This window comes from Carcharhinus amblyrhynchos, chromosome 12 (assembly GCF_965287045.1).
Source record: "Carcharhinus amblyrhynchos chromosome 12, sCarAmb.v2.hapA, whole genome shotgun sequence".
NCBI lineage: Eukaryota > Metazoa > Chordata > Chondrichthyes > Carcharhiniformes > Carcharhinidae > Carcharhinus > Carcharhinus amblyrhynchos.
Window position 1 is genome coordinate 77,384,766 of NC_137335.1, and position 26,137 is coordinate 77,410,902.

General features: G+C 45.1%; 1 protein-coding gene across 5 annotated transcripts in view; it reads left to right on the forward strand.

The window, feature by feature from the left end:
* smyd3 (SET and MYND domain containing 3) overlaps positions 1–26,137 on the forward strand; it is a 664,143-nt gene that overhangs the window by 104,450 nt on the left and 533,556 nt on the right. The window contains exon 1 of one of the 5 annotated variants that reach the window (XM_080200786.1): positions 5,535–5,576. The exons of the other annotated variants lie outside the window; for them this stretch is intronic. The gene's annotated coding sequence lies outside the window, so the exon portion shown is untranslated. Of the gene's footprint in view, positions 1–5,534; positions 5,577–26,137 lie in introns of those variants that run through there. 5 annotated transcript variants of the gene reach the window in all.

Genomic DNA, 26,137 nt, shown 5'->3' on the forward strand with positions numbered 1-26,137 from the left:
TTTGGCCAGACACGATTGTGTGGATGTTAGTTGGATTTTTAAACAACCTTCTGGAAGTTTTCCGAGTTGCTCTAATACTGGCACCAGTCCATAAGTTAACAGCAGCTCTATTCAGTTGACTTTCTTAATGTGAGGCGATGGGTGTTGAACCCCTTTGACCTCTGGGTGGGTGATCTAGCGTGCTGTAACCATCAGAGTGCACAGACCCTGTTTGGGTGAAGCTTTCAGAAGGGGCAGTGCACAGAACTCACTGAATCTCTCAGTTTGTGTGGCTTTACGGGATGGTAAAATGAGGTGGTGGAAAATAGACTTCCTCATATTGTGACAGAATGAGGAAAATGGGTTCATGTGGCACAGTGGTTAGCACTGCTGCCTCACAGCGCCGGAGACCCGGGTTCAATTCCGGCCCCGGATCACTGTCTGTGTGGAGTTTGCACGTTCTTCCTGTGTCTGTGTGGGTTTCCTTGCACACCCCAAAGATGTGTGGGTTAGGTTGGTTGGCCATGGTAAATTGACCCTAGTGTCAGAGGGATTAGAACATAAGAACATAAGAAATAGGAGCAGGAGTAGGCCATCTAGCCCTTCGAGCCTGCCCCGCCATTCAATAAGATCATGGCTGATCTGTTGTGGCTCAGTTCCACTTTCCCGCCCTCTCCCCATAACCCTTAATCCCCTCTCTTATCAAGAACCCATCAACCCGCTTCTTAAAAATATTTAGCGAGGCAGCCTCCACCACTTCAACGGGCAGAGAATTCCAGAGATTCACCACCCTTTGAGTGAAGAAGTTCCTCCTCAACTCCGTTCTAAACCGCCTCCCCTTTATCTTGAGGCTGTGCCCCCTAGTCCTACTGTCTTTTTTGAGCGGGAAGAGTCTCTCCACCTCTATCCTATCCATCCCATTCATCATCTTATACGTCTCAATGAGATCTCCCCTCATTCTTCTAAACTCTAACGAGTACAAGCCTAGTTTATTCAGCCTCTCCTCATAGCTCAATCCCCTCAACTCCGGTATCAGCCTAGTAAACCTCCTCTGCACTCCCTCCAGGGCCAAAATATCCTTGCGCAGGTGCGGCGCCCAAAACTGCACACAGTACTCCAGCTGCGGCCTCACCAATGCCCTATACAGCTGCAGCAAGACCTCCCTACTTTTATATTCAATCCCCCTCGCTATGAAGGCCAGCATCCCATTCGCCTTTAGGGTAAATGTGTGGGGTTATGGGAATAGGGCCTGGGTGATATTATGGTCAGTGTAGACTCAATTGGTCAAATGGCCTCCTTATGCACTAAAAAAAGAAAAAAAGTGTCGCCAAGAATCTGGCACCAGTATGGAAGGGAGCTCGGGTTCCTAGATTACAATCATGAGGTAAATGCGTACTTACTGTGTTGGGAGCCAACATTTTTAGGAATGTGTTGACATCCAGTCCACACATGTGCATACTTCTAAATTCTCCAGGGAGTTTCTGATTTTCTTCCAAATTCCGTAAGGATGCTGTAGGCTCTGGTTTTGTAATGTGCATCTTGCATTCGTGTTATGAGTTACCTGGAATCTAATCAAGCCCAAAGCCCCTAGCTGATGTTATCACATAGAGCATGAGGGATTGCGGTGAATAGAGCCTGCGTTGCCTGTGTTAATGGCAGTCCTGGTGGGTGAATCTGCCCTAACATGTCACTGATGGACAGATTTGAGTCTCGTCAGGGGTACACTTTGTGACAGAAGCATGCATGAAGGTGGGCAATGTGCACAGTTGGCTGCCCCTGGTCACGCATTCCAAAATTATATACAGGCTCTTCTCTATTTTTTTGCTGTCACTTATCCCTTCCTCCATTTCTCTCTCTTTTACACTCCGGTTAAAGCACAGGATCAGGAATAGGCCATTTGACCCGTCGAACCTGTTCAATGAAATTGAGGTTCATCTGTGCCCTCATTCTATTGGCACACCTTTGCCCCGTATCCGTTAGTACCTGGGAAATCGCTCAATTGCTGATTTAAAATTAACAACCGATCCCTGTGCCAGCTGATGCTCGTGGAAGACAATTCCAAACTTGTGCCAACCTTGTTGCCTGTGGAAGTGTTTCCTAACTGTGTCAGTGAAGGGCCTGGCCCTAGTTTTTATGGCTATGACCTCTAGTCTTACTTAGACTTACCAACAGTGAAGATGGCTTGCGGGGTGCGGGTGGTTTCTGTGGAGAGAAACAGAGTTAAGGTTTTAAGTCAATGTCTCTGCATCAGAAGTGAGAAAAGATAGAAGCGTGATAGGTTTTGGGGTAGCTTTTGGTTGGGGTGGGGTTGGAGGGCAGGAAAGATTAAGTGACAGGTTTTCATGGCATGGAAGCCAAAGGGAGTGGAAATGGGTATCGTGAAGAAGCACTGGATGTACCTAGATGTGGCTAGGTAGCAGTTTGGTAAAGGGACAGAGGAACCGGGAGAAACTGAACCAGCAAACCAGAAACACAAAACAAAATAGCTTCAAAGGATATGATCTAAAGTTGTTGAAGCCCATTTCATGGCCTATCAACTAAACTTGTTGGACTTTAACCTGGTGTTGAGAGACTTCTTACTGTGTTTACCCCAGTCCAACGCTGGCATCTCCACTTCATGATGGCCAGTGCCAAGTTAAAAATGAGGGACTGGCATAGTGGCACAGTGGTTAACACTGCTACCTCACAGCGGCAGGGACCCGGGTTCAATTCCGGCCTTGGGTCACTCTCTGTGTGGAGTTTGCACGTTCTCCTCGTGTCTGCATGGGTTTCCTCTGGGTGCTCCGGTTTCCTCCCACAGTCCAAAGATGTGTAGGTTAGATGGATTAGCCATGTTAAATTGGCCGTTGGGGGATTATCAGGGTAAATGTGTGGGGTTATGGGAATAGAACCTAGGTGGGATTGTGGTCAGTAGACTTGATGGGCCGAATGGCCTCCTCTTGTACTGTAGGGATTTGATGGATTTTCCGTGCCCTTTGTGGTGGGCTTTGCAGAGGTGGAGGTGGCCTGCCATTGGTAGGATCACCTGTCAACAGGTGTTCCCATTTGAACCCCCCCATCTGCACGAGAACAGCTGGAAAATTCCATCCGTAATCTTGTTCCACCAGATGAATTGGAGGGCAGTTGAGAGTCAGCCACATTGCTGTGGTTCTGCAGTCACATATAGGCCAGGCCGGGTAAGGACAGCAGATTTCCTTCCCGAAAGGGTATTAGTGGACCAGATGGGTTTTTCCGACAATGGTTTCAAGCTTGTCGGTAGATTCTTAATTCTAGAAATTTTTTTGTTGAATTCAAAGTCCCACCATCTGCTGTGGCGGCATTCAAACCCGGGTCCCCATAACATTAACTGAGTTTTTGGATATGCTTCATAGAGTCTTGTTACTGCATTAACTTGACAGTACATTGACCTGACTGCCCTGGGTGGTGATGGACGTAGCAATAGCTGGTTTCAGCAGATGGTAAAAACCTCTCGGCCTACAAAAGCTGACCAGCATCACGTCAAGGTGCTTTCCAAGTCGCGATGGTGTATTTTGAAATAACTGCTTTCAGTTGTTGGGTGAAAATGTTGGAATCTTTGAAATATTTTGGTGGCAATGAGTACGTGATGTTCCTGTTCTGGATCAGCATGTCGTTACGACAGGGAATAAGTGGGCTTTTTATGCAGCGACATAGCAGGAATGAGAAATTAGTTCCTCATTTATACAAATGAAATCTGCAGTGTACAACACATAGATTGGGGAAATGACAGATGGAATGCTTACATTAAACACATGAGTAGAATTTGACATTTATGGGAGAACATGTCTCAATCTAGTGTTTGAAATATTTTTTGTGAGGCTTGTGAAGACTAACAGTACTAGCACCTCATAGAATAGAATCATAAAATCCCTACAGTGTAGAAGGAGGCCATTTGGCCCATCAAGTCTGCACTGACCACAGTCCCACCCAGGCCCTATCCCCATAACCCCATACATTTATCCTAACTAGTCCTTCCTGACTCTAAGGGGCAATTTAGCATGGCCAGTTAACCTAACCTGCACATCTTTTGGACTCTCCACATTTGCACTCTTCACATTAAAGCTGGAACATCTGCATATTGGTTAGAGTTTGAAGGTGCACCTCAATCATTGGACAATTCCTTCAGTACGAGAGGCACGGAGGGTGTGGGGAGGGGTTGGATTCAAAACTTCAGAAGAATCACTTGAATTGTGCACTTCTATATTTAGAATTATATAGAATGCAGAAGGAGGCCATTCACCCCATCAAGCCTGCACTGACAACAATTCCACCCAGGAACTGCCCCCATAACCTCACACATTCACCTTGCTAATCCCCCTGACACTTAAGGGAACGTGGTTTCTATTCTCTGTTCCTTCAGACTTCACAGAATGGACACGAGCAGACCATTCAACCCTTTCAAACAAAAGAGAAAATGCTGGAAAATCTCAGCAAGTCTGGCAGCATCTGTAAGGAGAGAAAAGAGCTGACATTTTGAGTCCAGATGACCCTTTGTCAAAGCTGCTTTAACAAAGGGTTATCTGGGCTCGATCTTCTTCAAAAGCACCTAGTGCCTGATCTGGATGCCTGACATCAGGAAGGATTTTTCGTCACATTGTGTGAAAATATAAAACCAAGTTTGTCAGAGAAAGAGAACTTGTTCATTCAGGCTGTGAAGAATGCACCAGGACTGGCCATAAATCAGTGACATTTTGAACATTTATTACCACATAGCAACAGCTGTCAGCAATGTCTATTCCTGTGCTGTAATTTTTTTTGTTCTTTGTTCTTTGACTGAGGGTGACACATTCTTAAACTGCAGGGGAGTCGAGGGTAACAGGGAATAAAATAAAGCACAGGAACAGACCCTTTGGCCCCCCAAGCCTGAACCTGCCTGAACTAAAACGCCCTACCCTTCTGAGGACCATATCCCTCTATTCCCATCCTCTTCATGTATTTGTCAAGACGCCCCTTAAAAGTCACTATCATATCTCCACTACCTCCCTGGCAGTGAGTTCCAGGCACCTATCACCTCTGTGTGAAAAAAAAACTTGCCTTGTACATTTCCTTTAAACCTTGCCCCTCGCATCTTAAACCTGTTCCCCCTAGTAATTGACTCTTCCACCCTAGGAAAGACCTTCTGATTAACCACTCTGTCCAGGCCCCTCATAATCTGGTAGACTTCAATCAGGTTGCCCCCTCAACCTCTGTTGTTCCACTGAGAACAAACCAAGTTTCTCCAACCTCTTCTCGTAGCTAATGCCCTCCCTGCCAGGCAACATCCTGTTAAATTTCTGTACCCTCTCCAAAGCCTCCACATCCTACTGGTAGTGTGCCGACCAGAATTGTACACTATATTCCAAGTGCGGCCTAACTAAGGTTCTATAAAGCTGCAACATGACTTGCCAATGAAGGCAAGCATGCCATATGCCTGCTTGACTACTTTCTCCAGCTGCCTTGCCACTTTCAGTGACCAGTGTACCTGTACAATAGACCAGAAAGTGGAGTTTCTTGCTCCTGTCTTTTATATTTTTGTGTCTTGTTAAATTCTCAGAGAGCTCGAGGACACGGTTGGAAATTCCAGAGTGCTCGGAGGCAAGGTAGTGATGTGTAATTAGGGCTTTTGGTGTTGGACCCATTATTGTGTGCTGGAAGCAGGATTTCCAAAATATGTGTTATGCCAGTAGACTCTAACAGCCCAAAGGGAGGCCATTTGGCCCATTGTACCTGTGCCAGCCCTCTGAAAGAGCTATCCAATTAATCCTGCTCCCCTGTTTGTTCCCTAATACATTTTTCCCCTTAAGAGTATTTATTAAATTCTTCTTGAAATGTTGCTATTGAATCTACTTCCACCACCCTCTCAGGCAGCACATTCCTCCAGGCAACCCATTGCATTAAAAGTGAAATCTCATCATTTCTGTTCCAGTTCCTTTATCCATCCACCTTGAAATATTTTTTGCAAAGCCAGCTTCAATTTTAAAATAAAAAAGTGTGCAGGAAACCCAAGTGGAAATCCTGCTTCAAGAAGGAAAATAAAAGAAGGTAATAAAAATTAAGTGCTCCAGCAGTTTGAAGAGTTTAATTAAAGCTCTGTCCTCTCTTGTTACTGGAGTGAGTGTGTGTTGGTTAATGGTCACTGGTGTTTACTCTATAAAGTAAGCCATTTGTATAAATATTTGACTGGACGCATATGGGATAAATTACATGCAATTCAGTTTTAATTTAAAGACAAAAATATATCCATAGTTAAGGATGGGAACAGGGTTTTTTTTGGGAAATAAAAACATAGGCATGAGTAGTCAATTGACACCTGAGTGAATTGTTGGCCTTATTAGGTAGTCTCTGGGGTAATGTGCATGTATACCATTTCTCTCACACACACACATATACTGGTAATTTAATCACAATGCTGTATTCAGGTGCTAACTGAGTGAAAGCATGTTGAAGTTCAACATTGTTCAAAGGCTGGCAAACGTTGTAGGAGATTTGTGCAGCAAGATTATTTGACAAGTGAATATTTGTACCGCTGCTGATCCCTCATTTAAAAAAAAAACCCTTCGGAATCTAATTCAAGAACCACTATACCATCTTGCTTTTCTTATCCCTCTCTCCCCCTCAACGTCTCAGCCATTATCTATTAGGATTTGGAGGGAAGAGGCAGTGAATTAATATGTCGCTAAATGCTCGATAACTGAGTGGAATTTGTTTTATGGTTAGCTAATCCTTCCCCCACCCCCACTGGTACACTGCAACAGCTAATATCTTGACAGTCCTGACAGGTTTTTTAAAGCACCTAGATTTTGGCTTGCATTTTTCCAGTGAATGGATGGCTTTTAAACAAACAATCTTTTTAGTGTTGGAGGCAGAAGTGCTTTCAATGAAAAGGCTTGTGTGCCACGCTTATTTCTATGTGAAGCATGGATTAGTAACTGAAATATATAATCACATAACCACACTGTCGACATCCTGGGGGTTGCCATTAACCAGAAACTGAACTGGACTAGCCATATAACTACTGTGGCTACCAGAACAGGTCAATGGCTAGGAATGCTGTGATGAGCAACTCACCTCCTGAACTCCCACCCTTGCCCCTCCAAGAACCCTGTCCACCATCTACAAGTCATGATGTGGAGATGCCGGCGTTGGACTGGGGTAAACACAGTAAGAAGTCTGACAACACCAGGTTTAAGTTCAACCAATTTATTTGATAGTAAACTCACAAGCTTTTGAGGTTCCCCTCTTCGTCAGGTGAACTCACAAGCTTTTGAGGTTCCCCATTTCATCAGGTGAATTCACCTGACGAAGAGGGGAATCTCAAAAGCTTGTGAGTTTACTATCAAATAAATTGTTTGGACTTAAACCTGGTGTTGTCAGACTTCTTACACCATCTATACGGCATGAGTCTGGAATATGATGGAATATTCTCCATTTGCCAGGATGAGTGCAGCTCTAACAGCACTCAAGAAGCTCAACGCCTTCAAGGGCAAAGCAGCCCACTTGATTGCTACCCCTTCCACAAATATTCAATCCTTCCACCACCAGTGGCAGTTGTGTGTACCATCTACAAGATGCACTGCTGGAACGCAACAAAGTTCCTTAGGCAAACTCATGACCACCACCATTCTGAAGGACAAGAGCAGCAGATTCTTGGGAATTCGGCTCCAACTCATTCACCATGCTGACTTAGAAATATATTGCTGTTCCTTCACTGTTGCTGGCTCAAAATCCTGGAATTCTCTCCCTAACAGTACTATGGGTGTACCTATACCACAGGAAATGCAGCAGTTCAAGAAGGCAGCTCACCACTACCTTCTGAAGGGCAACTATGGCTGTACAATAAATGCTGGCCTAGCCAGCGACACCCACATCCCATAAATAAATAATACTTAAGTCATGTTCCCCATACATATAGTTGTTACGACTATTCACTTTTTGTTGATCCCTGGGTTCAATCAAAGCACAGCTCGCCAGCTCTGCATTTCTGATGTGCATAATCTGGGAACAGATTATTGTAGATTTTGTAGATGGTGGTGAGCTGGGAGGTGAATGGTGAAGAAGAGAGCAGAAAATTACAAAGAAGCAGTAGCAAATGCAGTTTAATGCAACAAAGTATGGGGATCTTCACTAGTGCAAACATGCAGTTGTCAGTTAATATTAGTGGGGCTGATCTGTACTCTCAGATGTGACTAGTTACTGAAAGGATGTGCTCAATGCTAAGCACTGGAGATGTTGGGGAAGAGAGATGAGCAATGGGATTTCGGGCCAAAAACATAAGTTATTTAAAAAAACATCAAATGGGGGAGGAGGGTGTGGACTTAAGATGCATTCAAAATAGCAAAATAGAAGGTTAGGCTTCATCTCGAAATGTAAACCTCAGTGGTTTTAAGAAGTGTAGTCATTCGCCAGAATTCTACCATCCCGTCTGCCACAGAGTCAGAGTGGGCGAGGGACAGACAATAAAGTCCATTGACCTCAGGTGGGATTTTCCGGTCTTGGGTCGAACAAAGCTGTAAAATCCTGCCCATTATCTTCAGATTTCAGGTTCAAGTGATGACCTGGAAAGGTGGCAAATCATGCAGCTGCTTGCCTACCTGTCAATCTGGTTTTAACATCCTCAGTTGGGACCTTGGGTCTTGAGTTTCCAAGCAAAAGTGCAGCAAACCCACAGTTAAACACCATTTTAAAAGAAGTATAGAGTAAGGAATTGCACGTGGATTCTCATTTGAATCCATTTACAATCAACCCTAATCAAGCCCCACTCTGAAAAACCCCAGAGGAAAACACTAAAACACCAACACTGTTTTAGCCCAGATTAAAACAAACATTTCAGTAAATAAGATTTTTTTTTATAAACCAAAGAAAGGGTTTAATAAAGAAACTTCATTATTCCAAATCTGGAGCCTTGCCCTAAGCCATTCCAAGCGTTCCACAATTCTACATAGTTCCTTATTTGTAGCAAATCACCTGGTCAGCTCTTCCGCAATTAAGATCAATTATGCTGCTGCAGCATCAATAAACAGGCTGCTGATTATAGACAAAGTGGCATCAGCTGAATAGAACAAACTGTTTAAAAAAAAGGCCTGTACAAGAAACATGTCACAAATACATTTCGTAAAGGCACAGTATCATCACACAATTAATAAAGGCTAAAATGCTACATATTTTGTTGACACTTGGCCACATAAGGAGATAAGTGAGGAAAACAACCGTACAAAAGTGAAATTAAAACTAAGTAATGGGGCTTCAAAAATCTATGTAAAATAGTTAAAATAATCAGTACACTGAGTACTGACACACAATTAAGAAAAAAATGAACACCCAGATAGATAGAAATATAGGCGAATAGAAAGAAAACCTTTAAATAATAATTTATTCCTGGAAGTGAATTGAAACCAATACTAACCTCCACCATCCACGACTCCATTGAAAGAAAGACTAACAGGAATAAAAATGGAAAAACCTCCAGGGGACAAGGAGACAACAAGCCAGAAGCAGGATAGAGCACGATACAGATCAGATGGAGGCTTGGGCGGAGAGATGGCAGATGGTGTTTAATCCGGACAAATGTGAGGTAATGTATTTTGGAAGGTCTAATACAGATAGGAAATATACAGTAAGTGGCAGAACCCTTAAGAGAGATCTGAGTGTACAGATCACCGAAAGTGGCAATGCAGGTGGAGAAGGTAGTCGAGAAGACATATGGCATACTTGCCTTCATCGGCTGGGACATTGGGTTTAAAAATTGGCAAGTCACGTTGCAGCTTTATAGAGCCTTAGTTAGGCCGCACTTGGAATATAGTGTTCAATTCTGGTCACCACACTACCAGAAGGATGTGGAGGCTTTGGAGAGGGTACAGAAAAGATTTACCAGGATGTTGCCTGGTATGGAGGGCATTAGCTCTGAGGAGAGGTTGGAGAAACTTGCTTTGTTCTCACTAGAATGACGGAGGTTGAAGAGTGACCTGATCGAAGTCTACCAGATTATGAGGGGCATGGACAGAATGGATAGTCAGAGGCTTTTTCCCAGGGTGGAAGAGTCAATTACTAAGGGGCATAGGTTTAAGGTGCGAGGGGCAAGGTTTAAAGAAGATGTAGAGGTAAATTTTTTACACAGAGGGTGGCGGGTGCTTGGAACTTGCTGCCAGGAGAAGTAGTGAAAGCAGACAAGATAGTGAGTTTAATGGGCACCTTGACAAATACATGAATAGGATGGGAATAGAGGGATATGATCCCTGGAAGGGTGGGGGGTTTTAGTTCAGGTGGGTAGCATGGTTGGTGCAGGCTTGGAGGGCCAAAGGGCCTGTTCTTGTGCTGTAATTTTCTTTGTTCTTTGTTATAAGGGCAAGGCATCATAACGGTCAACAAGTGTTGGATGTGAGCTGAATGAAAAGTTGCAGAGCAACAGAGAAAAGGGGACATGTCTTCTCTCTGTCTGACCCCAAAAACCTGAAATAATATCGTACATAACTGGATATAATGCAACTCACTACCCAAAGTGATAGCGTGGAAATTCAGAAAATTACAAAAAAAGCAGTTCACTGGAGGGAATAACTTTTTGCCATCGTGAACACCAGTTATTTCTGAATTTAAGACCCATCTCCAGATGACAAGTCTAACTTGAGCTTTCAAAATGTATTTTATGTGTTCAGCTGAAACTGAAAAATTTGGTCAAAGATGTAGGCCAAAATTTCCCAGCAGCGGGATCTTCCAATCCCACCAGTAGCAATGCACCCCCTCACCCTGCCCCAAAACCCTGGCGCTGGAGGGTGAGGGACATGCAAAATTCTGTAGACATCTGTGTGACCAGACTGATTCCTGGGATGGCAGGACTCACATAAGAGGAGGGATTAAGTTGGTTAATGTATTTGCTAGAGTTCAGAAAAATGATGGGGTGGGGGGGATTCTCATTGAGATCTATAGAATTCTAATAGGAATAAGAACATAAACATAAGAACATAAGAAATAGGAGCAGGAGTAGGCCATCTAGCTCTTTGAGCCAGAGAGGCTAGATGCAGGAGGGATGTTCCCAATGGTGGGGGGGGGGGGGGGGGGGGGGGTGTCCAGAACCAGGGGTCACAGTCTGAGGATATAGGTAGACCATTTAGGAGAGAGATAAGGAGAAATTTCTTCACCCAGAGAGTGGTGAGGCCAAAACATTGTATGTTTTCAAGAAGGAGAAGAAGGAGTTAGATATAGCACTTGAAGTGAAGGGGATCAAAGGATAAGGGGGGCGGGGGGGTGGGAGGGATGGCAGGATCAGGCTATTGAGTTGGATCAGCCGTGATCATAGTGAATGGCCTCCTCCTCCTATTTTCTACATTTATATGTGACCAGAAAATCCCGCCACCGGCCAATGGCTCAGTGCTCTTGCCATCGGTAAAAAGATCAGAAAATCCCACCCAATAGTTTTTTAAGGAGCATCTACAAGAAGGAGTGAAAGATGGAGAGATTTTGGCTGGGGGGTAGGGGGAGATGGGGTGACTAATTTGAGGTATTGATGTTGAAGGCACGCTACCAATGATGAAGTGAATAATTTCAGGGGTGTTGAAGGAGCTAGCATTTCCAAAATCCTGGAAGGATTTGCAAACGAAGATGATTTAAAAATCAAAGTGCTGTTGGACTGGGAACCAGGGTAGCCCAAGAGGGGTGATGGGCGAATGGGACTTGGTACACGTCATGGTGGTGCTAAGCTGATTCAAAGATAAACCCCTGGAGAACACTGTTGATGAACATGATTCTGAGAAATTGGAATCCACTACTGCAAAAGACCACCGACAGGGGTCAATTAGCAGATAGCTACTTGCAATGAAAAGAGATTGAGAAATATGGCTTATAGGTTTATAGAATTGGGACCCTAACACTGACCCTAATATTTCCAATAGATGGAAAAGCTGTCCAGCATTGTGAGGTGGTTTATTTTGATATGGAACATATCGTGTCACCATCTCATTTGTCTTGTTTACTCCCTACCCCCTCTGCACCCCTATTATAAATGGAACATTTTTGGATTTTCTGGAATTACAATCTGTCATAGTTTCAGCTGAACATGTAAGGCATGTGTTGAAAGCTCGAGTAAGGCTTGTCACTGAGGGATGGCTCTTAAATTCTGAAATATCTGGCTGTTTATAATAATAAAAGATTGTTTTCTCTCCCTCTCGTGAACTGCCTTTTTGTTATTCTCTACATTCCCATGGGTGGTGAGTTGCATTCTATCCAGTTTTGTACCACGGATGACCTGTGAGTGAGTTATATAATTTGCTGAAAAATTTAGAGCCATTGTTAACTACATAGATATCAGGAGAGGGCCATTCAGCCCTTTGTGCCTATCCTGCCATTCATTTAGTTTGATGTTTGTACCTCAAACCCATATTTCTGCTCCTCCTTCTCCATGCTCTTTGATACCTTAGCTAATCTATCACAACATTTTGTAAGGCAATTACCTTAAGTATTTGGATTCTCTACTCCATCAGAAGGCTGTGGCTGTTTGGTATTTGAGTATTTCCAAGACTGAGGTCAATAGATTTTTAAGCATTAAGGGAATCAAATCAGGGGGATAGAAAAGTGGAGTTGGGAGATCAGCCTTGATCTTAGAGAATAGCAGAATAAGGTCAAGTTGCTGTCCGGCCTACATCGGCTCCAATATTTTGTGTCCTACATATTTACATACTTGTAGAGAGCTTCCCAATCTTGTTATCCAAAACCATACCCTGAAATTATCCTTGGATCTCAAATCTTCAAGAACTATTTTGGGATAGCCATGATGTGGAGATGTCAGTTTTGGACTGAGGTGGGCTCAGTAAGAAGTTTCACAACACCACATTAAAGTCCAACAGGTTTATTTGGAATCACAAGCTTTCAGGACACTGTCCCTGCCTCAGGTGAGTCACTCACTCAATTCACTTACCTGATGAAGCAGCAGCGCTCCGAAAGCTTGTGATTCCAAATAAGCCTAAAGTAAGGACTTCAATCTGGTGTTGTGAGGCCTTTTATTTTGGGATAGATATTTTCCCACCAGCTATTTTAGATATCTGACCTTAGTTTGAGTTTGAGGCCTAAGAACAAAGAAAAGTACCGCATAGGAACAGGCCCTTCAGCCCTCTGAGCCTGCACCAACCATGCTGTCCAACTGAACTAAAACCCCCTATCCTTCCATGGATCATATTCCTCTATTTCCATCCTATACAAGTATTTGTCCAGACGCCCCTTAAAAGTCACAATCAAATACATGAACTCTTCCTTCATAAACAATATGAGGCAATTCACCCTTGGCTTTATCCTTGCCTATTTTTTGGGAACCATTTGGCTTCCATTCACTGGCTCTCTTGATGTCTTGGCCACAATCACAAACTTGCTTGATGAAGGGATGAGCCTGTGGGTGGTATTGAATGGAGGTGATGGTGGTCTCGCCTGAGCCCTGCATTGTCCTGCTGGGGAAGGCCCGGTGTATTGAGTGTCAGTCATGTGGAGCTTCCTCAGAATCAGTTCCCCCCCCGCACCGCCTCATTCCTGAGGGAGTGCTGCACTGTCACAGGTGCCACATTTCAGACTCTCGGCTCAAGAACTCACTGATAAAGTGAAGGTTGTTATTTACATCCCGGGGAATGGAGCGAATTAGTAATGGCCCATAACTTCCTGGTTCTTCAATGCTCCATTTGGGGGGTACCCATGTTCCCATGTAAGGGTTTATCCAGCAGTTATCCAGAAGTGCTAACTTCCCTTGGACAACTGCGCTGGGCTGCGAACCATCCAACAGAAACAAATTACTTCAGATGGTTCTGCCAGTTTTACCCTGATAGTTATTCTGGAGAAGTTAGAAGAAAATAAAATCACTTCTAGCTCCAGAGTAACTACTTAAACACCCAGATCCAGTCTCGCAGGGGAAACCCACACACACAGCGCGCCCACCCCCACCGCGAATTCCCCTTCCCCTGCTCTGCACCCCTCTTCCACCCCCTACTGCCCCAACACCCCTTCTCCGTCCCACACCACCCCCCCCTCCTCATTGCGATACTTCCCCCAATTCCCATCAGACACCACCCATCCACGTCCTTCCCGACACTCCCCCCTTCTCTCACCACCCCTCCCCCCTCCCAGCCAAAATTTGCTCCAATCTCCCCTCTGGTCAGCCTTCTCCCTTCCTGATCTGCCCCCATTGCGTAACCCATTTTCCAGTGAAACCTACCTGCTCCCTGAACCTTTTAAACATCTCCTTCACAGTAGCAACTGCCAAAAAAGGGAGAGTGTTATACCTCTCTGCACCCCAGTTACCCCCAGGCCAATGGTGCCAGGGGTGCGCTTCACTGCTCCTGTCTGACCCAGCCCGAGTGAGGAGAGTAGGGGTAGACAGGGGCTTTGGAATCCCAGTGAAGGGGAGAGTGGCAATTCTCTCTTCCATCAGTCCTTGATAACCAGGGAAGATGGCGGCATAGTATTAATGGGCTCGTAACTTAGGCTAATGTTCAAATCCCACCACAGCTGCTGGTGGAATTTAAATTCAGTTAATTAAAAATTCCAGAATTGAAAGCTAGCCCCATCATGAAGTTATCATAAGAAACCCCTTATGTTCATGTCCCTAAGGAAACCTGCTGTCCTTAGCTGGTCATGGTGAACTTTGAATTCAATAAAAATCTGGAATTACAGGTCTAATGATGACCATGAAGCCATTGTCGATTGTCATAAAAACCCATCTGGTTCGCTACTGTCCTTTAGGGAAGGAAATCTGCCTTCCTTACCCTATCTGGCCTACATGTGACTCAGGACCCACAGCATGTGGTTGATTTATAACTGCCCTCTAAGAAACCTAGGAAGCCACTCAGTTGAAGGGCAATTAGCAATCGGCAACAAATGCTGGCCTTGCTAGTGACACCCACATTCCGTGGAAGAATAAAAGAATGTACTATTTAGCTGAAGCCCCTTTTATCCTCTAGGGTGAATGTGAATGACCCTCTGGCACTCTGTTGGTCTCCTGACCAATATGAACTGCAGTTTGTGGGAGCTTGCTGTGTGTAAATTAACTGTCATATCTGTTACATCACAGGGAATTCCCTCCCTAATGACATTGCGGGTCAACACACAGCACAAGGACTGCAGCGATTCAAGAAGGCAGCTCACCACCACAATTTCAAGGGCAACTAGGGATGGGCAATAAACGCTGGTGAGCCAGCGAAACCCAGGCCCCAAGAGTAAATTAAAAAAAACAGTGACTAAAGGTACTTAATTGGATGGAACGTATTTTGGGATAATTTAGGCTTGTGAAAGATGTCATGAAAATGGGAAAAAAAAATCTCTGAAACAAGAGAAAGCTGCTTCAGCCGGTTGTGTTGGGAATGGCTTTGAGGTGCACTCTTCATTGCGGTTATGCTTCTTCTGACTCTCGGCTTGAGAACTCACTGATATAATGAGGTTTGTTATTTGCTTCCTGGGGAGATGAGAAGAATGAATAATGCAATTCTCTATCTGTCTATCTACTTGCTAACTAGTACAACCGAGGAGTCACTGATGAGACACTAGTTTCCGGTGATAGCCTTCATGTACAGTTCAACATCAATTTTCTACTGGCGTGCTTTCACACCTAAGAAAGGGTATCTTTAAAAACAATCTCCGAAACCCTTTCCGTTTTCCCCGTTGTCTTCCTGGTGAGATTTAATGTACTCTAGAGACTACAGGAGGGATGGCCTCATTGGCCATCCTCTTCACCATCCAAGCCTGTAGTTTTGAGGGTTTGCCAAGAGAGTATTTGAAAGGTTTGTTGAATTTACACACTAACCCCAGATGTTAGTTTTAGTGTTTCCCTGAATTGGACTGTCTCAATTCCTCCCTGCTGCGCTGCGCCTGTGAGTCAGTTCAGTTGAATTTTAGCCCGTGTGCCTCAGTCTCTGCTTTTCCTTCATCGCCTTTGGAAGTTTTGCAAGGATGTGATGGGGATTTTTATCTTGCTTCCCAGAGCAATACATCACTGACTGTGGTCTAATTGTGAAACTAGGGCACATTAACCCATTCCTAACCCATGTGTTGGTTAATTAAAGAAACTGGCCTAGATGAGAATGAGGGTGACGGAGACAGAGTGGAGTGGGCTAAGCCAGGTTGAACTGTAATAGTCCTTAAGGATATATTGCACAGTTGTTTGTAACGTAGAATCCCTGCAATACAGAAGGAGGCCATTCAGCCCATTGCGTCTGCACTGATCACAATTCCACCCACGGCCGTAACCCCATATATTTACCCTGCTAATCTCCCTGACATTAGGGTCAGTTTAGTATGGCCAATCCACCTAACCGGTACATCTTTGCACTGTGGAAGGAAACCGGTGCATTTGGAAGAAACCCACGTAGACAAAGGGGAGAACGTGCAAACTCCACACAGATAGTGATCCAAGCTGGGAATCAAACCCAGGTCCCTGGCGCTGTGAGGCAGCAGTGCTAACCACCGTGCCACGTTTGCTATGTTAATTTACAGGTTCTTTATATGACCTTGTTTATAAAGATGCCAGTTCAAAGGAACAGTTCAGAAGGCATCTTGTCTGCAGAACTCGGAGGAAGCATTTATAATGAAGCCAACTATCTCTACTGCCATGTTTTTGGGATTTAGACTGAGTGCCTAATATTGCCTCTTATTTAAAATGACACCATTACTTCTTTGATGGAACACTTTTTTTATTGACAGTGTTGTTGATCAAAGCACACACAATATCTTCACCGCACCAAAATGTGTTTCAGGCAAATGAAAATTTTCATTATAGAATTTAATTATGTGCTGCAGTTCCCCGGAACTCCGAGTGATTTATTGCCCAAGCCACTTTCCTGTTACTGAATTGTCATAAATGCTTTGCAAGAACATTGCTTTAAGTACCACTGACTGTTGGCACCATTCACGAGAACCTAAAGAAATCATAACCTGGTTTCCAGGCAGAGTTTCAAAACGCAGCGAAGAACTTGAAGAAAATTGGAATTATTGGAGTGTGCAATTCATGCCCCTTCTCACCCTAACTGTGTGTTACAGTTCAGTTAATTAACATGGTAACATCCACCTTGTGAGAGAGGCAGGGTCATAGTGGGTATTGTCAATGAACTCGTAATCCAGAGACCCAGGGTGCTCTGGGGATCTGGGATTCGAATCCCACCGCAGCAAATGTTGAAATTTGAATTCAGTAAAAATCTGGAATTAAAAACTTAACTTTTTTTTCAATTCGCTCGTGGGACACGGGCCAGCGTTTCTTGCCCATTCCTAGTTGCCCTTGAGAAGGTGGTGGTGAGCTGCCTTCTTGAATTGCTGCAGTCCGTGTAGACTTTGTAGCGATTGATACAACTGATTGGCTTGCTGGGCTATTTCAGAGGGCAGTTGCGAGTCAACCACATTGCTGTGGCTCTGGAGTCACATATAGGCCAGACCGGGAAAGGAAGGCAGATTTCCTTCCTTAAAGGACATTAGTGAACCAGATGGATTTTTTCATGACAATCGACAATGGTTTCATTGTCATCAGTCGATTCTTAATTCCAGATTTTTAAAATTGAATTCAAATTCCACCATCTGCCACGGTGGATATCCTTGACTTCTCATTATCACAATTGTTCCTGACACTGGTCTGGCTGACATGTGACTCCAGATCCACAATAACGTGGTTGACTCTTAACTGCCCTTCGAAAAGGCCTGGAGTACCATTCTGTTTCAAGGTCAAATAAGAACATAAGAAATAGGAGCAGGAGTAGGCCATCTAGCCCTTCGAGCCTGCCCCGCCATTCAATAAGATCATGGCTGATCTGTCGCTGCTCAGTTCCATTTTCCCGCCCTCTCCCCATAACCCTTAATCCCCCTCTCTTATCAAAAACCCATCAACCCGCGTCTTAAAAATATTTAGCGAGGCAACCTCCACCACTTCAACGGGCAGAGAATTCCAGAGATTCACCACCCTTTGAGTGAAGAAGTTCCTCCTCAACTCCGTTCTAAACCGCCCCCCTTTTATCTTGAGGCTGTGCCCCCTAGTCCTACTGTCTTTTTTGAGCGGGAAGAGTCTTTCCACCTCTATCCTATCCATCCCATTCATCATCTTATACGTCTCAATGAGATCTCCCCTCATTCTTCTAAACTCTAACGAGTACATGGGGATGGGTAACAAATGCTGGCCTTGCAATGATGTGGGTATGCCGGCGTTGGACTGGCGTAAACACAGTAAAAAGTCTGACAACACCAGGTTTTAGTCCAACCGACTTATTTGATAATAGACTCACAAGCTTTCGGGGTTAGTCCCTTCATCAAGGGACTAACCCCGAAAGCTTGTGAGTCTATTACCAAATAAATCGGTTGGACTAAAACCTTGCAAAGATATGCAGATTAGGTGTTCGGCTGTGGTAAATCGACCTTTAGTGTCCCAAGATGTGTGGGTTAGGGGGATTAACAGAGAAAATACATTAAAGAATTAACAAAAAACAACCATATGCAAGTGGATTAGAATGCTGAATTCTCTGCCACAAACTCTTGTTAGGAAGTTGTCTGTAATTTGAGTGGCACGGTGGTTAGCACTGCTGCCTCACAGTGCCAGGGACCTGGGTTCAATTCCGCTCTTGGTTGTCTGTCTGTGTGGAGTTTGCATGTTCTCCCTGTGTCTGTATGGGTTTCCTCCTGGGTGCTCCGGTTTCCTCCCACAGCCCTAAGATGTGCCAGTTAGGTTGACTGGCTGTGGTAAATTGATCCTTAGTGTCCCAGGTTAGGGGGCTTAGCAGGGTAAATACATGGGCTTATCGGGATAGAGCCTGGGTGGGCTACCTTGTCAGTGAGTCGGTGCAGACTTGTTGGGCTGAATGGCCTCCTTCTTCACTGTAGGGATTCTATTATCAAAAGGGAGCGATTAGATGAGAGAAACATTTTGAGGAGAAACAGTAACATAGACTTGAAGGGCTGAATGGCCTGATTATCAAATGTTGCAGCACAGCATGCTTGAAGATGTGCTAGAATATATTTAGAAGCAATATTTAAGCAGCTGACTTTGGCACCTCGGTGCCTCTCTTGATGAATGAAATCTACAGCACAGCACACAACTGGTTTTGTTCAGTGGGTGGAGTGGTGGCGGGGGGGTGCTGGTGGTGTGTTCTGTTTATTTTTTGTCTCTTACTTCAAGATTTCATATCCCAGCACAACATAATGTGATGGATTATTGCTATTGGCAGGGTGAAGGGGGTGGGTGTTGATTTAGACAGTGCCTGAAAATGCATGTTAACTTCAGTAAGTTTGATTTAGATAACGGCCCCATGGTCTCTTTCTAACATCTATAATTACTACACTACCTTTATTTGATTTAAGACGTGCAAGCTCTCTTTTCGCTGGAGTTGGCCTGTTATAGTAAATGGGAAAAAGATGTACATACAGCCTGCGAATGTTCTGGGAGCCTTTAACACATTAAATTAATCTGCTTGTTGAAGCTGACATGGTAGACTGAGCTTGGTGACACTGCAAATGGGCTTTCATTAAGAACATAACTGTTGGCCTGAGTGTGAAACTTCTCTTTTTGTGCCTTTTAACGTGGCTTTCTTTTCTCGATCTGTTTTTTTTTTGGACCTAATTTTCAGTTGACGTTTTTGTTTGTTTCCCCGGGTAACATGCATATATTCCATTAAGTCACAGTGCAATTTGGGGCGGCACGGTGGCACAGTGGTTAGTGCTGCTGCCTCACAGCGCCAGGGAGCCAGGTTTGATTTCTGGCTTGGGTCACTGCCTGTGTGGAGTTTGCACGTTCTCCCCGTGCCTGCGTGGGTTTCCTGTAGGTGCTCCGGTTTCCTCCCACAATACGAATGACATGCTGGTTAGATGCATTGGAGGTGGGGGTGGTGGCTGCGGGGAGACTCCCCACAGCAGTGACCCAAGCTGGGAATTGAATTCGGGGCCCCTGGTGCTGTGAGGCAGCAGTGCTAACTGCTGGGCCACTGTTTCAGTTGAACAATCTGCTGCCTTTGCCATCCCCTTGTGCTCGCCGATCCACACTGTCTCCCAGTCCAGCAACACGGCGATTTTAAAATGTTCATCCCTCCATCACCTCATCCCTCCCTATCTCTCTAACCCCATTCGTGGTGGCATGGTGGTTAGCACTGCTGCCTCACAGCGCCGGGGACCCGGGCTTGATTTCTGCCTTGGGTCACTGTCTGTGTGGAGTCTGCATGTTCTCCCTGAGTCTGCGTGGGTTTCTTCTGGTGTTCTGGTTTCCTCCCACAGTCCAAAAGATGTGCTGGTTAGGTGCATTGGCCATGTTAAATTTTCACTCAGTGTACCCAAACAGGCACTGCAGTGTGGCAACTAGGGGATTTTCACAGTAACTTCATTGCAGTGTTAATTTAAGCCTACTTGTGACTCATAAATAAACTTTAACTTTTTAACTACACCCTGCCAGATACTAGACCTTAGTGTGGAGGAATATGTTGATAAACTGGGGCAGAAGTGCTTGGTACCAATAATGGAAGCAGCACAACGTGGGACAACCAGACTAATTTGGTGGGCAAGGTCTTTATTGTAAAAGATGCGTGAGATAAAAATAAAGAGAATTACATCTCAGCACCCTGTGACTGAGTCCCTTCAACCAGTTGCTGGATCCGAGAAGTACAAAATGCTGACCTATTCACTGAAGGTTCACAGCACAGAAGGAGGAGGCCATTCAGCTCATTGCCTACCTGTCAGCTTCTTTGAAAAGTACTATCCAATTAGTCTCCCTCACGTACTCATCCACATACCACTGCAATTTTCTCCACTTCAAGCACCTGTCCAATTCTCTTTTCAAAGTTCATAGAACCCCTACAATGCAGGAGGAGGCCATTCGGCCCATTGAGTTTGCACTGACCATAATCCCACGCAGGCCCCATAATCCTTCATATTTATTCTGCTAATCTCCCTGATACTAGGATTAATATACCATGGCCAATCAACCTAACCTGCACATCTTTGGGCAGTGGGAGGAAACCAGAGCACCCGGAAGAAACCCACACAGACATGGGGAGAATGCACAAACTCCACACAGACAGTGACCCAAGGCTGGAATTGAACTGAGGATCGTGGCACTGTGAGGCAGCTGTGCTAACCACCCTGTCGCACTTATTCAGAGAGGCAATACTGATCATAAGGGCAGCAAGATGGCATGGTGGTTAGCACTGCTGCCTCACAATGCCAAGGTCCCAGGTTCAATTCTGCCCTTGGGTCACTGTCTATGTGGAGTCTGCACATTCTCCCCATGTCTGCGTGGGTTTCCTCCAGGTGCTCCGGTTTCCTCCCACAATCCAAAGATGTGCGGGTTGGGTGGATTGGCCATGATATTTTGTTCCTTAGTGTCCAAAACGTGTAATTTAGGTGGATTAGCTATGGTAAATGTGTTGAGTTGGGCCTGGATAAGATGCTCTTTTGGAGAGTTGGTACAGACTTGGTGGGCCAAGTGGCCTCCTTCTGCACTGTCGATAGTAAAATCAGTTGGAAAGTTGGCAAGCAAAGGAAATGATAACTGACTGATAACATTCTCACCTTGCCTTGAGTTTTTTTAGCACTCGAGCTGTTCAGATCATTGGTCTGTGATCATTAGGTTCATGTCAGCTGAAAAGAATGAGGGGTTTTTAAAAGAAGGCTGAGCTACATTTCAGAAAAGATCTTACTTGAAAATAGTCTTCATAATGCAGATTAATCATTGCCTTCAGAATAATTCCTTTTGTGAGAAACTGTGTTGTTCAAAGAGAATCTTGTCATTGCTACAAGCAAATCTCTCGCTTCATTTTAAACACTAATCGTTACTAAAGGGAGCTGAAAATAAATATGCAGGATTGTGGAAAGGTATTTCTAGCCATGAATTTGATATTTGGAACTGCTGCTACATGAAGATTGAACAATCAGGGGTGTGTCAAAATTGACAAGGCCAGAAAGTATTTCTTTGTGTGGTGCATGTGTAGGTCTGTGTTAGGGTGGCGCAAGCACATGTTGCATTTGTGTGGTGCGTGCGTGTGCTGTGTTTTTATGGCATGTGCATGTGTCTGTGTTTGTGTGGTGCACACTTGTGCTGCATTTATGTAGTACTTGCGTGTGCTACATTTGTGTCATGCATTGCATGTGCTGCGTTTGTGTGTACATGTGCTGTGTTTGTCTCATGTGTGCATGTGCTGCGTTTGTGCGGTACATGCGTGTGCTGTGTACATGTGATTCACGTGTGTCTGTGTCTCTTTGTTCACTATATCAGTGATGATTGATGTTTCCTTCCACTATCTCTGCTCCTGAATCACTGGCCAGGATTTTACAGGCTTGCCCACCAGCCAGGGGCCAATCCCTGCCTCCGCCGGTAATGTTAACGCTGACTGAATTTTATGCTGATCAGGTGGTTAATTAACTGCAGTTGGAGCTTCTGCCCCTCTAACTTTGGATGTCTCTCAGACCCGCTGCTGACGAATCAGAGGGCTTGCAGCCTTTCAGTCCCAGCAGCACCACTGGGAGTGATGGCCACTGCTGGGAACTGCAGCCTGTCCTGGACGCATTTGCTGTGGAGAGGGCAGCCCAGTGCAGGTAAGTTGGGGCAGGCTTGCTGAGGTCACTCAGATAGGGTGGAGGAAGGGGGAGATTCAGTGTTCAGAGCATGTGGGTCTTTGCCTTAGGGGTGCTGTCTGTGGGCCACGGTGTGCCTGATAGGGAGTGTCTGTGGCTGCAGGGAGGGCACCAGGATATAGATGGCAGTCACCCTCCATGCCCATTCTGTCACTGGTAAAATACCAGCCTCGATGGTAAGGTGACAGACACAACACTACCTGGCGGTTGACGCCTGTGGGATTCTCTGGTCCCGCTGTAGTGAACGCAGATTCAGCTGCGCGCCAGATTCTCCGTCCTTGCTGGCAGTGGCAGCGGGGTGTGAATAGCTGGGGAATTCCACCGATGGTCTCCGTATCTACTTAGTCAAGCCCCTTCAGAATCCTCAGTGTTTCAATGAGATTGCCACTCATTCTCTTAAACTCCAGAGAATATAAATCTAGTTCACTCAGCCTCTCATCATCGGATAGCACTCTTATCCCAGGGGGTAATCACAGTGGTGATTTTATTTTATTTGATTTATTATTGTCACATGTATTAACATACAGGGAAAAGTATTGTTTCTTGCTCGCTATACAGACAAAGCATACTGTTCCTAGAGAAGGAAATGAGAGAGTGCAGAAGGTACTATTACAGTCATAGCTAGGATATAGAGAAAGACCAACTTAATGCAAGATAAGTCCATTTAAAGTCTGAACAGGAGGGAAGAAGCTGTTTTTGAATCAGTTGGTAAGTGACCTCAGACTTTTGTATCTTTTTCCCAACAGAGGAAGGTGGAAGAGAGAATGTCCGGGGTACGTGGGGTTCTTGATTTTGCTGGTTTATCAAGGCAACAGGAATATGACCCTTTGACAAAGGGTCGTCGGGACTCGAGACACCAGCTCTTTTCCCTCCTTACTGATGTGGCCAGACCTGCTGAGATTTTCCAGCATTTTCTCTTTTGGTTTCAGATCCCAGCATCTGAAGTAATTTACTTTTATTTTACCCAGATCCCTTTCTCCATCCTGTCCCTGTAACCTCACACATTTCCCGTGGCTAATCCATCTAACCTACGCATGTTTGGACACTAAGGCTGGATTTTACTGTCCAGTCCGCCACAGGAATCGGAGCGGGCGAGGGGTGGACCATGGGAAGGTCTGTTGACCCCGGGTGGGATTTTACAGTTTCGGGACGAGTGAGGCCATAAAATCCCACCCAAGGGGGCAATTTAGCATGGTCACTCCACCTAACCCACATATCTTTACACTGTGGGGAGAAAACCGGAGCACCCGGAGGAAATCCACGCAGACACAGGGGAGAATATGCAAACTCCACACAGACAGTGACCTAAGGCCAGAACTGAACCCCAGTCCCTGGAGCTGTGAGGTAGCGGTGTGAACCACTGTGCCAACGTGCTGCCCTTCCAACCAGTAAAGGTCAACCAAATTCAATGCCACTTCAATCAGTAAAATTATTTTTCAACTGTGGACATAAATGTGTCATGAAAAACATGGCAGCCAATTTATGCACAGCATGATCCCATGGACAACAATGTGGCAATGATTTGATGCTGGAGGTTGAGTGATCACTGTAGACGAGGAGAATAGTTCCTTAAAGTGGAAGAATGGATTAGAGGTAGTGCAGTATGATTTTCTGGTTTCTGATTTCAATGGACCAGGATCCATATCTCTTCATCCCTTCCGTAGTTAAGTTAGTCACTGCCCAGGGTGCACTATTGAAGGGCTACTGCAATCATCTGCCAGACAGTATTGCAGAGGGAAACATTAGAGGCTTACAAAGTGCAGCCAAACACACTGTAATGGGGAAGTTAATGGTCCAACAGAATGCGCTTTGAGAGCCAAATGGACCTTTTTATATTGGCCACTTGTTACATTCCAGTATTTTGTGCAATGAGCTCTGAAATAAAGTCCACTTTTGGTATGGCCTTTCTGCTCTGTCCAATAACTGGCAGTACGTGAGCAGTGCTAGGGAGGGTCTTGCATGTGATTTGTCCCGAATTGATGATCTCCCAGGTAATCAACACTTCCCCAAGTGGCATAGCTGTGCTTATGAGCTCTTGCACGTAGGGACAGTAGCACTTCAAAATCTCTTGTGGAAAATAATTTCTTATTTGCTATTTTTGGCATGGTTGGCTTGAAATCCGGTCAAAATACCCAGAGGTTTAAGGCTAGTTGTAATTAAAATTCTGTGTCATTCATATCAAAAGTACAACTCTAAAGGTGTGCAGGAGCAGAGGGACCTGGGTGCTATTATGTACTCAGTCAAGGAATGTGGCAGGATAGAGAGCAGTTAATGAAGCACACGGTATCCCAGGATCTATTAATTGGAGCATTGTGTCCATACACAGAGGTTATGTGTCCCCCTGTCTGCATGGGTTTTCTCCGGGTGCTCCGATTTCCTCCCATTCTCCAAAGATGAGCAGGTTAAGTGGATTGGCCCATGCTAAATTGACCACTGTGTCAGGGGGATTAGCAGGATAAATACAGGGATAGGGCCTTGTGGGATTGTGGTTGGTGCAGACTTGATGGGCCAAATGGCCTCCTTCTGCACTGTAGGATTCTATCATTCTAAGTGCTAGGTTCGTGTTTAAAAGGAGCATCCCACTGAATACAGAGATGAAGGACAGGATCTTCCGGCCACATTTGCCCCAACGCTGGAAAATTCCGGCCAAGGTCAACGGACCTTTGCATGTGTCTGTCCTGCACGCTATGATTCCTGTGCTGGTGGGACCGGAAAATTCCACCCTGAGTTTTCCCGGGATGAGCCTATCAGATGGAAGCTGCCAGGAGCACAGTGTGAATCCCGTGGAAAAAAGAGGTTAAGGAGGCTGAATGTTCGGCGGTTTTTCCTGCCGCTGGCGGGATTCTCCCTGGTTTTCTCACCAGAACACACACTTTGAGAGCATGTGGTCAGATTCTGAGTAAATTGTGAGTAAATTAAAAAGTTGCAAATCACATGAAACTTGGTGTTTTGTTAGAGAAAAGGACAAAGAAGAGCAAAGAAAATTACAGCACAGAAACAGGCCCTTCAGCCCTCCAAGCCTGCAATGACCATGCTTCCCAACTGAACTGAAACCCCCTACCCTTCCGTGGAAAAGAACAAAGAAAATTACTGCACAGGAAAAAATTACAGCCCAGGAATCGAAGTTGAGAGGAGATTTGATGATGATGTTCCAAATCGCGCGTGGTCTGGACAGAGAAACTGCCCTCCCTGGGCGAAAGAGTCGAGAATCAGAGGACACCCCCGTTCCAACCCGAGGTGACTTGACGAGAAACATATTCTTACACGGCGAGTGGTGAAGATGTGGAGTGCGCTGCCCAAGGGTGAGGTGGAAGGTGATTCAATCAGGATCGGAGAAGTATTTGAAGAGGAAAGATTGGAAAGTTATGGTGAAAGGATGGGATGGGTTGAGCTGAGTTGCTCTTTCAGAGAACCAGCATGAGCACAGTAGGCCGAATAGCCTCATAGAATCACAGAATCGAGAGTGCAGAAGGAGGCCATTCATCCCATCGAGTCTGCACCGACCACAATCTCACCCAGGCCCTAGCCCCATAAGCGCATGTATTTACCCAAGCCAGTCCCCTGGACACTAAAGAGGCAATTTAACATGACCAATCCACCTAATCTGCAC